We start from the raw sequence: 11,515 nt of genomic DNA, 5'->3' as shown, positions 1-11,515 counted from the left end.
AAAATAGACATAAACACCTGGGATAACCCCAAAACAGCACAGCTTTCTCTGTTACCTACTTGCTAATGATAATCTAATGCAGTCCCCTATAAAGGTTTGGACAACCCAAACCACAATTATTATATACTAGAGGCCCAGGTGCATGAAATTTGTGCACTGGGGGGGTTGGGGGGGGGGAGTCCCTCAGCCCATATTGCGAGAGGGCACAAGCCAGGCCGAGGGACCCCACCAGTGCACAATCGGGGCTGGGGAGGGATGCAGGAGGGCTCCAGGGTGTGTCCGGCCCATCTCACTCAGTCCCAATCAGCCGGACCCCAGCAGCAAGCTAACCTACCAGTTGGAGCATCTGCCCCCTGGTGGTCAGTGCATGTCATAGAGAGCGGTTGAGTTGCCTTAGCATATCATTAGCATATTATGCTTTGCTTGGTTGAACAGATGACTGGACGACTGGACACTTAGCACATTAGGCTTTTATTATATAGGATACTGACAAACTATGTGGCTAATACTACATAGATGGGATTCTACCCTTTTCTTTTCTTTTAAATTGTTGACACTTTGCAGATGTTTCTCATTTTCTCCCTTTTCCCACCTCCACCCAGCCCCTGCTCTCCCCTCCCCTGGCCTTCACCACACTGCTGTCTGTGTCTATGCCTTATGCATATGTTCTCTTTTGCTACTTTCTTCACCTTCTTTCATCCAGTCCCCCCTACCCCCTCCCTCTGACAGCTGTCAGTACATTCTACATATTCATGCCTCTGTTTCTATTTTGTTCAGTTTATTTTGTCCATTACATTCCACATATAAGTGAGAAAAAATACGGAACGCTTTGCGAATTTGCGTGTCACCTTTGTTCAGGGTCTATGCTAATTTTCTCTTTATTATATGTATAGTATAGTATAGTATTATATGTATAGTATTTACATATAAGTTTAGTATATGTATTTCTGAAGCAAGCACTCTACCCTTTTCATATTAGCAATAAAGTTGGAGGAGGGAAGGCGAGATTTCTATACGTAAATAATACAAGGTGAAAAAGAGGCAAAAATCAAGTGCTGTGGGACCCCTAGAGGAATGAATGGCAGCATTGGACGTGTAAGAATGGAGAAGCTGACTCAGGGGAAGAGCCCTAGAGAATGGAAACTATCTAAAACAGTCAAACGTACAGAAGCAGGGAGTTCCTTCCTCGCACAGCTGCATGCCAGGAACGGCTCTCTGATGGCCCTGTCCACCCCTTGGGAACCTACACCCCTGAGCTCCTCCTCGGAGTGAGCAGTCCCCACTGCTTGGGGGCAGGAGCCCTCTGCCTCTTTGAAGAAGAGAAGCAGAGGGTAGGAATGGGAAGCATCCAGGGGTCCCAGCCCGCTCCAGGGCCCCAGGCCTCTGCCTCTAGTGCAGGCTGATCTGGAAGAGTCCCTCCAGGCAAAGCCAGGTGAGAAAATAATTACAGAGAAGTCAAGTTTGTAGGGGTGGAGGTGGGACTTTTTGCCTGTTTTTGAGGATTGCCTGCTAGTCACCATTTCCTCTTTTCTTCTGCTGCTGTCATGTGACTTTTGGTTCCTTCTTACTACTGTTTGGGTGCTCTTCGCTCTCTACTGAATGCTCCTTGCCCAGGAATGCATCAAAATGAGGTGAAAGCCAGGTCTCTCAGGCTCCCTCCAAACAGAATTCCTGATCTCTTGGGCTCAGCCATTCTACAGCCACAGCATCTATACAAGGCAATCTTACAGATAGGTACTGATTGATGTGCTCCCGGGCAAGCTGTGCTTTTCATAGAAACCACCTGGGAGCAGATGCCCTAGTCCAAAGGGGGTAGGAATTGGAAGCATGGCATGGGCTAGTGGGGGAGGTAGATTCTGGCTTTTAGTGCCCCTCTAACCCGTAATGATGATTGTCACATATTTTAAAAATATATTTTTATTTATTTCAGAGAGGGAGAGATAGAAACATTAATGATGAGAGAGAATCATCAATTGTCTGCCTTCTGCACACTGCCTACCCAGGCATATGCCCTGACCGGGAATCGAACCGTGACCTCCTGGTTCATAGGTTGATGCTCAACCACTGAGCCACACTGGCTAGGCGATTGCCACATATTTTAAAAACAAGGCTACCTTTCCTATGGCTCAGGCCATTTTATTCTCAACCCACTCCACCCTTCATGCTGCCATTCACACCTCCCTTAGGCTCTTTTCCATCTTCTGCCTTCAGCTCTAAATAAATATGTGTATTTTTTATCCTCTCTGCTAGATGGGAGCTCTTAGAGGGCTTGCTGAGATTGTGGTTCATTCTGTATATGACCAGCCTACTTACTATCCATCAATTTTTATGGGATCACAAAATCTCAGACCGTAAAGGACCATAAAGATCTTCCATTCTCATGGTGCCATTACACATCATAGACCGTGGTTAGATGATATGGATAGATGGATGAATGGATGAAGGATGGATGGTTAAATGGAAAGGTAGGTGGACTGATGTTTGGCTGGGTGGATAGTAGGTGGATAGATTGATGGATTGGAAGATGAATGAATTGGTAGATGAATGTTATAGGTAAAAAAAATGGGATTCAGAAAGGCTGCATGTCTGGCCCACAGTCAAGCAGGGGCTATGTGCTAGAGCTGGAACTCAAATGAGCAGATTCCCAAGACCATGCTCTTAGCGATTATGCTAGATTGTTACTTGTGATGGATGTTCTCTGGGTCGAAGGCTGACTCACCTAATAGCTCTTCTATTCCTTTCCTCCCAGCACTTTATTCAACAGCCTGTAGCTACTCATGATGGGAGAAAGTTCTTCTTCATACTTATTGCTTCCTTCTCTAACTGAAGAAAGAAATATTATAAGAGATGATAATTCCTTCCCTTCCTCCCCTCCCCCAGACCCAGTTATTCTGGAAACCAACCATGAGCAGTGTGGATGGTGAGAGTCTGTAACAGTCTCCAATTCTAGCCCAGGATGTCCAGGGGTGATGAGGGAGCCATCTGGGACAGAGGTACTCCTACAGCCCTGATCATCAGTTTTACCTGGTGAGCATTAAAGCAACACGGACATTTCCTAGACCAGTGGTCGGCAAACTCATTAGTCAACAGAGCCAAATATCAACAGTACAACGACTGAAATTTCTTTTCAGAGCCAATTTTTTAAAAAATATATTTTATTGATTTTTTTACAGAGAGGAAGGGAGAGGGATAAAGTTAGAAACATCAATCAGCTGCCTCCTGCGCACCCCAAACTGGGGATGTGCCTGCAACCAAGGTACATGCCCTTGACTGGAATCAAACCTGGGACCTTTCAGTCCGCAGGCCAACGCTCTATCCACTGAGCCAAAGCGGTTAGGGTGAGAGCCAAAATTTTTAAACTTATATAGGTAGGTACATTGTTATTAACGTAATTAGTATACTCCTAGGCTGGCCTTTGCTAAAAACATCCTCAATCTGATTGAGGTACGTTCGCTGAGGTCGACCCCTTCCAACTCTCCCATCCACAATCGTCTTGTATACTTGTTTCGTCTATCTCCTTTCCAAAAACCGACTTCTGTGCATGGGCCACGAAGTTTCAATCGTACTGTACGTGCGCGCCTGCATGTGGTATTTTGTGGAAGAGCCACATTCAAGGGGCCAAAGAGCCACATGTGGCTTGCAAGCCGTGGTTTGCCGACCACGGATCTAGGTTAACACACCTTTGAAATGCCTCTTTTTCAGACCCCTGGGAAGTGTAACCACACCCAAGAGAGCACATCCTATTGGTATCTGTCCTGTGCCTTGCTTTCCGCAACCTTCATGTACTCTTCCTTATGTTCCCTCCTTGATTCCAAATGCATAAAAGAAACTGCAAAACTTACTCTTGGAAGCATTTGAGATGTTGCTTCCTGGCAATGTCATCAGTTTGGCTCAAATAAACTTCCATAAAAATTCTCTACAAGTTTGGACAGTTCTTACATCAACACAGGGAAACGAAGACTTGGATCTTAGATACTTTTGAAGATATTTTAATTGGGAAGGGGGCACCATCTGAGACTCATAGAAAGGATGAAGCATTTCAGCATGAAAGACAAAGAAGAAAATATCTTCTTTAGCTCAGTTTGCTTACGGAAGGCAGTTATATGAGGTCACCATCATGGACTTGTTTCCCTGAACTACCTTTTTAATCCTCCATTTACCAATAGCATTTGTGTTGAGTGGGGAATTCCACCCATGGGCTCCAGGCAGAAGTGGAAAGGAGTGAGCAATGATGAAGCAGGTAGGGTGAGGCAGGCCTTGCTGTAAATGTTATCTCACTTCCTCCTCACCAGCCTGGTTATCAACCCATCTCACAGGTGAAGTCACCAAGACCCAACGCAGTGACAGAAATTCCTGAGGCCGCATGACTAAGACAAACCTGCCCATCTTGCCTCTTCCCCATCTCTCTATGGGCCTCCTCACCTGTTCAACTATTGGACAGAAAAGCCTTTGTCACTATGTCTCCAGTGCCCAGCAGACTGTCAGATATGTGGCAGGTGCATAATACATGCCACTTGAGTCAATGGAGTTTCCCGCAAATAAATTCATGGGCACATCCTACCTCCCAAACACTTTCAGTTCCTTTCGCTTGCCTGCTGGTTGAAGCCTCATTGTGCAATCATAGCAGGCCGGAAGATTGGGCTCTGTTTGTTGAAAACAATGCACAGATGGAGACTAATTTGGCAATTATTTATTTTGATTTTATCCAGCATTTTTGTTCTTCTTTAGCCCTGTGATTAATTGGGCGGCTCCCAGCAACATGTGGGTCCGTTTCATGCTTCATTGGTGAGTCCCACACAGTCCCTTTAAACCAATTAAGTTGGGGGAGGGAGGGCGGGAAGCCAGAAGGGAAGGAGGAGAATCTGTGTGACTTAGCTTGTCAGACACAGCCACCCTGGTCATGGGACTGCAATGGGAGGGGCTTCCACCCTCACTCTCCTGTGCTGGGAGCTGCGTGGATCAGGTCTGGATCCTGCGTGGATTCTGCCTCCAAGGTGAGCAGCGTCCAGCAGAGATAGGATTGGGGCCTCTGTGCACAAAGCTGAAATGCCAGGGGCGGGGTGTGTAGTGGCCCAGGAATGGTGCCCCCCAAATGCTGTGACGGTTTAGAGCAAGGAAAGACTCCTGCTGTCTGTGGGGGGATGGTGGGCAGAGGGGAGCGGGCAAGGTTTTCTGGAAGAGACAGCGTTGGACGTGGGTCTCAGAGAAGATGGATTGGCTGTCAAAGGAGGCAGGAGGAGCATTCCAGGAAGCAGGTGTTTTCTAAGCCACAGCCGAGCGTGAAGTGCAGAGCAGCAAGTGCACAGAAGGGAAGAATTGAGGTGTGGCTCAAAGTCTGTGGCAAAGACCCTGGGAAGCCAAATGCCAGGCTGGGAGGCCTTTGCACACCCGGAGAAGAGTCCTGGATTTGGAGTCTAAGCTTCTGGGTTTAAATTTGGCTTCCTAGCGGGCGGCCTTGGGCAGCTGCCCTACTGGGCATCAAAACACATCCAACCTGCCCTGCCTTTGACTCTGTAATGAAGCTGCAACATTGGTGCACAGTCCACAAGCACACAGGCGCACAGTGAGCGTTCAATAGGTGGGCACAGCCTACTGTTGTTATTTTTGTTTTTATTAGACGGATTCCATGAGAGGTTATATTGAAATGTGTAAAAAAAACACAAACAGATGAAATAAAATTTGGAAATATCTGTGATCTTCTGGCCTCTGGTGAGCATCTTTTAGTGATGAGTTATTCTTGTGAACAGATCATTTATTTTGGGGGAGGAAAGAGCATATCACCGCTTAGCCTGAGGCATAGTAAGCCATTGTGGGGAGAGTAGAATTGAATTTGGTTTTTTAACACCATCTGCTTAAGTAGGAAGAACAGCTCAACTCAGAGCTCACCTACAAAAGATTTTCTGAGCACTGCCTATGTGCCAGACACACAATTAAGCAGTAACAACACAAATACCAGTGGTTCACGGGTCCTGCTGACTAGGGAAATTTGACATGAAAATAAACACAAAACATGGTAACTTTGGTTAAAAAAAAAAGCCCCATATAAGGTTCTAAATGTAGGAAATTATTTAAATAGCTCTAGGTAAAGTACCTACTGCTACCTAGAGACAGCATACCCAGTCTTTATCTTTTAAAGTAACAAACACCCTTTTTATGGCTAAGTCAGTCATTTAAATCTCATGGAGGTATGGCAACAGCTTGTGGAGCAAGATTGCTCTGAGCTTTGTTACATTCTGAGCGATTAGAGTTCAGTTCTAGGAATTCTGGAGCCACCTGAGATGCCATGGGGTGGACGGGTTGACAAGTAATTGAACGCTCCACCCATGTGTCCTTACACATAACGATTCCCTTAGGACAGAGAGTAGACATATGGACATTGTCTTTCTTGCTTCCTCTGAGCCTGGCACAGTAGGCATACAGCACGTCACATATGCCAGCTCTTCTGACCCTCGGCAATAGTCCTGTGGAGTAAAAATTATCTCCACTTGATGATAAGGTAACAGAACCAGAGAAGCTAAGCAACTTTCTCAAGGTCACAGAGCTGGTGAGTTACAGAGCCAGGGTTGGGGCACGGGTGTGTCACACTCCAAAGCCCTTTCTGCATTTCTTTCCAGACTCATTAATATCACATTTGTTAAGCTGACAAGAAACAATGTTTAATCAGCCTAATGCAGATGTATTGCGTCCTCATCAAGACACGATCTCTTTGCGATGAGTCACTGATCATCCACTGCACACGAGGTGGGGAGATGGAGGCGGCAAGTGCTTCCCTCCTGCTGGGGGTGGGGGGTGGCAATGACTCTCAGACAGTCTGTCTCCATCCTTTCCGTTTCTGACTGCCTGTCACCCCAAGCAGAGCCTTTCTCTAATCCTGGCTGCTTCTGGGGCAGCCTGCCTCCTAGCAGCACTGAGCCGAGAGGGCTTGGGCTCCGGGGCAGAGCTGCTCCTCCTCCCTGGGCCAGTGAGCATCCTCCCAGGGGTCCTCAAACTACGGCCCGCGGGCCACATGCGGCCCACCGAAAACATTTATCCGGCCCACCGGGTGTTTTTGCTGCCACTGTGTGCATAGGAATTTGTTCATAGTTTTTTTTTAAACTATAGTCCGGCCCTTCAACGGTCTGAGGGACAGTGAACTGGCCCCCTGTTTAAAAAGTTTGAGGACCCCTGCTCCACACTGTGCGAGGGATGCCTGACCCAGTGCAAATGCCCACTCCCTCGATGCTGAACAGGCCAGCAGCTCTGTCTTCTAAAATCCACAAAGTAAGCATTGACTAAACACAGATGTGCCGGGAGGATTAATAAGGGAAACCACAGTGCACACTCACAGTGTGTCTTATGGTTTATGCTGAGCTTTCTCGTGCTGTCAGAGGGGCAGCCAGGCACTGTATTAGTCTCCCAATAGCTCTACAAGGAACGTGGTCTCATCATCCCTATGTTTCCTAAGAAGGAACCAAGACGCAGAGAGACTACAGAGGTGAAAGTGGCAATGCTAGGATTTGAACGCAGTCAGTCCAGCTCTGGTACTGATACCCTTTACCACCAAACACCGTTCTTGTTGGGTCAGGTGGTCCCACATGGATCCTTCTAGCTCCACTTGCCTGTGACTTTGTTGGTCAGTGAAATGCTCTGTGGGTTAGGCCATCAATTTGCAACCTTTTTCATCTCATTGCACTGCACACATAAACTAATTACTAAAATCCTGTGGCACACCACAAAAAGATATTTTTTGCCGATCTGACAAAGAAATAGGTATAATCTCGATTGGTTTACAACAACAATAATAATAATAGTAATTATCTACCTTTTCTACTCCAAAGTGACTTTTTAAAAATCGGGTGCTTATATTTGTATATAAGGATTTCTGGTACCAAGAATTAACCAATCAGACCCAACCTTATATATGACATGACCAATAAGATGCAACTCTAGCCTGGCTAGCATGGCTCAGTGGTTGAGAGTCGACCTATGAACCAGGAGATCATGGTTCAATTCCCAGTCAGAGCACATGCCTGGGTTGTAGGCTCGATCTCAGTAGAGGACATGCAGGAGACAGCTGATCAATTATTCTCTCTCCCTTTCCCTTCCTCTCTGAAATAAATAAAAAATATATTTAAAAAAAAGATGCAACTCTATTATATGTATAAGACAGGGCATTCAGAACCCTACAGCTATTGTTGTATTGGCTGTTGTCATTTTTTTCTTTTGACAATCTAAGGGGAAAGAAGTCAGTGCCCTTGATTAAATAGTCAGGTACTGCATGTTTTAAAAATTCTTGCCCTACACCAGTTGAAAATTGCTGGGTTAGACCAGTGGTCGGCAAACTGCGGCTCGCGAGCCACATGCAGCTTTTTGGTCCCTTGAGTGTGGCTCTTCCACAAAATACTGACTTCTGCGCATGGGCCATGAAGTTTCAATCGCACTGTATGTGCCCGCACGTGGTATTTTGTGGAAGAGCCACACTCAAGGAGCCAAAGAGCCGCATGTGGCTCGCAAGCTGCAGTTTGCCGACCACTGGGTTAGACTATTGTATCAACTTGTCCATACAACCTGGAAACTGACTGGGTTCTTACAGGAATGGTGGGGAGCTGAGGTGAGGTGGGGTAGGGCAAGCTCTTTCCTCTCTGGAGGAGGAACCAAGAGGAAGTGAGCCTACAACTCAGGATTTCCAGTTGTCAAACTGGTCAACGTGGACACACTGATATTCTTTCCTCCAAATACAAAGGAAAAATATTTTGACAGATGAAGCAGAGGAAACTATATTTCTTAAAGACCCGAAGCCTGGTCCCTTGGGTTCTGTGCCCACAGGACTCTGCTTACCTTCATGGCTATTACCTATGTGGGTATGGAGAGGGTGAGAGGGAAGACACCAGCCAGATTCCTTTTCCCCACGTGTGAGTTGGGATCCTTGAAATTAAATTCATATCCTGTCCTCCTGAGTCATGAACGGAATGCTATGCACCTGGCACTTTTGCTGGTGGGTATAAATAGTCTGGCAGGGGGGCCTCTGCTAAATTAATGTCTCCCGACCCTTCCGCTAAGGACATGCTGGAGCGGACCTCTCTATCAGCTTTCCACCTGCCTCTCAAACACACGCCTTTCAAATATGTGAAACTTTCCTCGTCATATAATTTATGAGCAAGTATATGCTGAGGGTTCAGAACTGTTCTGTGAAGATTCACACACTGTAAAACTCGAAACCCACTCCAAAAAGCTTGACGTTTGGTGAAGATAAACAGATGGGACCATCAGTAAACGCTACACCCATGACCTTCGGCTCCTTATCAAGGATACATCCTTATTTTAGCCTTCTCTCCGTGCCCGCCTTTTTCTTTTTGATAATGCCGGCTCCCAGCACTTTTCATAAGATTGCTGGTTCTGGTTTTCCTCTTGCCTCTCATCCTCTTCTGTCTGATTGCTGCCCTTCTGGCTCCCCCAGGTAGGTTTCCAAGTGTCGGTCCTAATTATCTTTTTGTTTTCCTAATGAAGACTTCTAATTTTGGTGGAGTAATGTGCTTCATTAACCTGATCACTGAAACTAATGATGAAATCTGGGCAAATTGTTTAAAATACATTTGGAAGGATTGGGGGCAGCCAGCACAGCCAGGAAGTGGAGGCGCTAGGACCCTTGAGAGATGGGCCGCAGCTCAGACCATCTCCCCTCATCACACTGAGGCTATTTCTTGTTTTCAGCAAGAGCTGGAGTGGAAATCATCACCTCGTTCTGCTGGGCCAGTAGAGGTCATGCATTCCCTGAAGCCACTGGGTGACTCCTAAGTTGCACGTGCACGGAGTGAGGTTCCAGGATGTACCCAGAAGAAAGTAGCAGCAGGGAGGCGAGCGAGCTGAACAGAGGTGACAGCCGCTGAGCAGTGCAGGGAGACAGAGGGTGGAGTTCAAGTCTTGCCAAATTGGAGGGGCCTTGGAAACACTCTGGGATTTCAGTTAAGACCCCAGGAGGCCCGAGTCACAGAAAGGCTACCCCCCAAAGTAATTCCCTCAGAGTTATGACTATGCCCGAGGAGGAAGGGGAAAATTGAAATAGATCAGCAGTAACAAATCCTATAGCCCAACCTGGATGGGCTCAAGGTGATTTACTGGTCCTTAGCTGCTTGAAGTCAAGGGAACTTGAACCCTACTTGGAGAAAGACAGCATTATCCAGAGCCTCTACAAATTCTGACCCACAATGTTAGGCATCCAGTAAAAAATCACAAGGCTTGCTGAAAAACAGGATCAAATGTCCAAACTCCAAGAGGAAAAATGGACAATATAAAGAGACACACGGGAGATTCGATATTAGAGTAATCAGACAGGGCTTTTTTATGATCTTGCAATAGTCAATATCTGTACCTAAAGTTCCTCTGCTTCTCATGTAGAATGTGAGACAGAGGAACCCACATTTGTAATGTACTTAGAAGTAAACTGCCATACATTTCATAGGGGATCTATAGTAAGCTCCTCACTCTATAATTGGGATGAACAATGGAAGTCCTTTAAAAAAAATTGAATTGAACACACCCTAGGTCTAATCAGATAAACTATACGCAAAGAATTCACAGGTTGACAAGGATTGGAGCCCACCAATTTAGAGAAGACTTGGAATATTGGAGGTTTAAAATCTCTGATGGCTTTGTTTTTACAATCCCAAGGAAGCTCACCCAATTTCTAAACATTAACAATGGCTTTTATGTAGATAGTTCCCAGGTCCCCACTATTCCCAGAAATCCAGGCCCAATTTCTCCAGCTTTTTGATGCACATGTGCACCTGTGTGTCACACTGAAATCTCAAACTCGATATATCTACACCGAGTTGATCATTGTCTCTCTAATCTTGCTTGCCCTTCTTTTTGTTGATGGAACCACCATTCTCCCTCATTTTCAGGCCTAGAACTGTAATCATAGTGACTCCTTCACCTTTCTCAAAGACTCCCATTTGTCTCCTCCATATTACCTCAGCTACAGTCTTAGGTAGGTCTTTGTGCCTCTTACTGGGACTAGCAATTGCCTCTTTTTATTAAAGAATAAGATGTACTCCACACACCATACTTAAAGGTTAAAATCCAGTGTATTTTAGTATATTCAAAAAGTTTCTAGCACTCCTATCTACTCCTAGATCTGGGCTCTGAAGGGCTGGTCAGATACGGAAAATGTAAAGTCACAGGAATATAAATGGGAACAAGGTGGGTGGGGGAGTTGTGGCCCCTTTATGATCAGATATCCAGTCAGGGAGGCCAGGACACAAGAGCCCTGGCTTCCTGTTGTCATGTCGAGCTTACATCTTTGTAGAATTTTATTCTTTTTACAAATTGGAGCCTTATGGCCCGCTGTGAGGCAGACAAGTCAGTATGATTACAACCCCGAGAGAAGAAGAAACAGGCTCGCTGACAGGTGCCAAGGCTTGTCTGAGGTTACGTAACTGGTTCCTAAAGCTCCACCTGGACTCCAGCCCAAGCTCGTGCCACTGGGACACTCTTTTTTTAAAATATATGTTTATTGATTTCAGAGAGGGAGGGAGAG

The 11,515-nt window shown here is 46.0% G+C and overlaps 1 non-coding gene across 1 annotated transcript; it reads right to left on the bottom strand.

The window, feature by feature from the left end:
- Positions 1 to 813: 813 nt before the first annotated feature.
- LOC118671078 lies at positions 814 to 918 on the bottom strand. The gene has a single exon (XR_004972591.1). It is a non-coding gene; the product is annotated as a U6 spliceosomal RNA (small nuclear RNA).
- Positions 919 to 11,515: the final 10,597 nt, after the last annotated feature.

This window comes from Myotis myotis, unplaced genomic scaffold (genome assembly GCF_014108235.1).
Source record: "Myotis myotis isolate mMyoMyo1 unplaced genomic scaffold, mMyoMyo1.p scaffold_m19_p_16, whole genome shotgun sequence".
NCBI classification, from domain to species: Eukaryota; Metazoa; Chordata; class Mammalia; order Chiroptera; family Vespertilionidae; genus Myotis; species Myotis myotis.
This window is presented reverse-complemented; position numbering and strand designations above follow the sequence as displayed.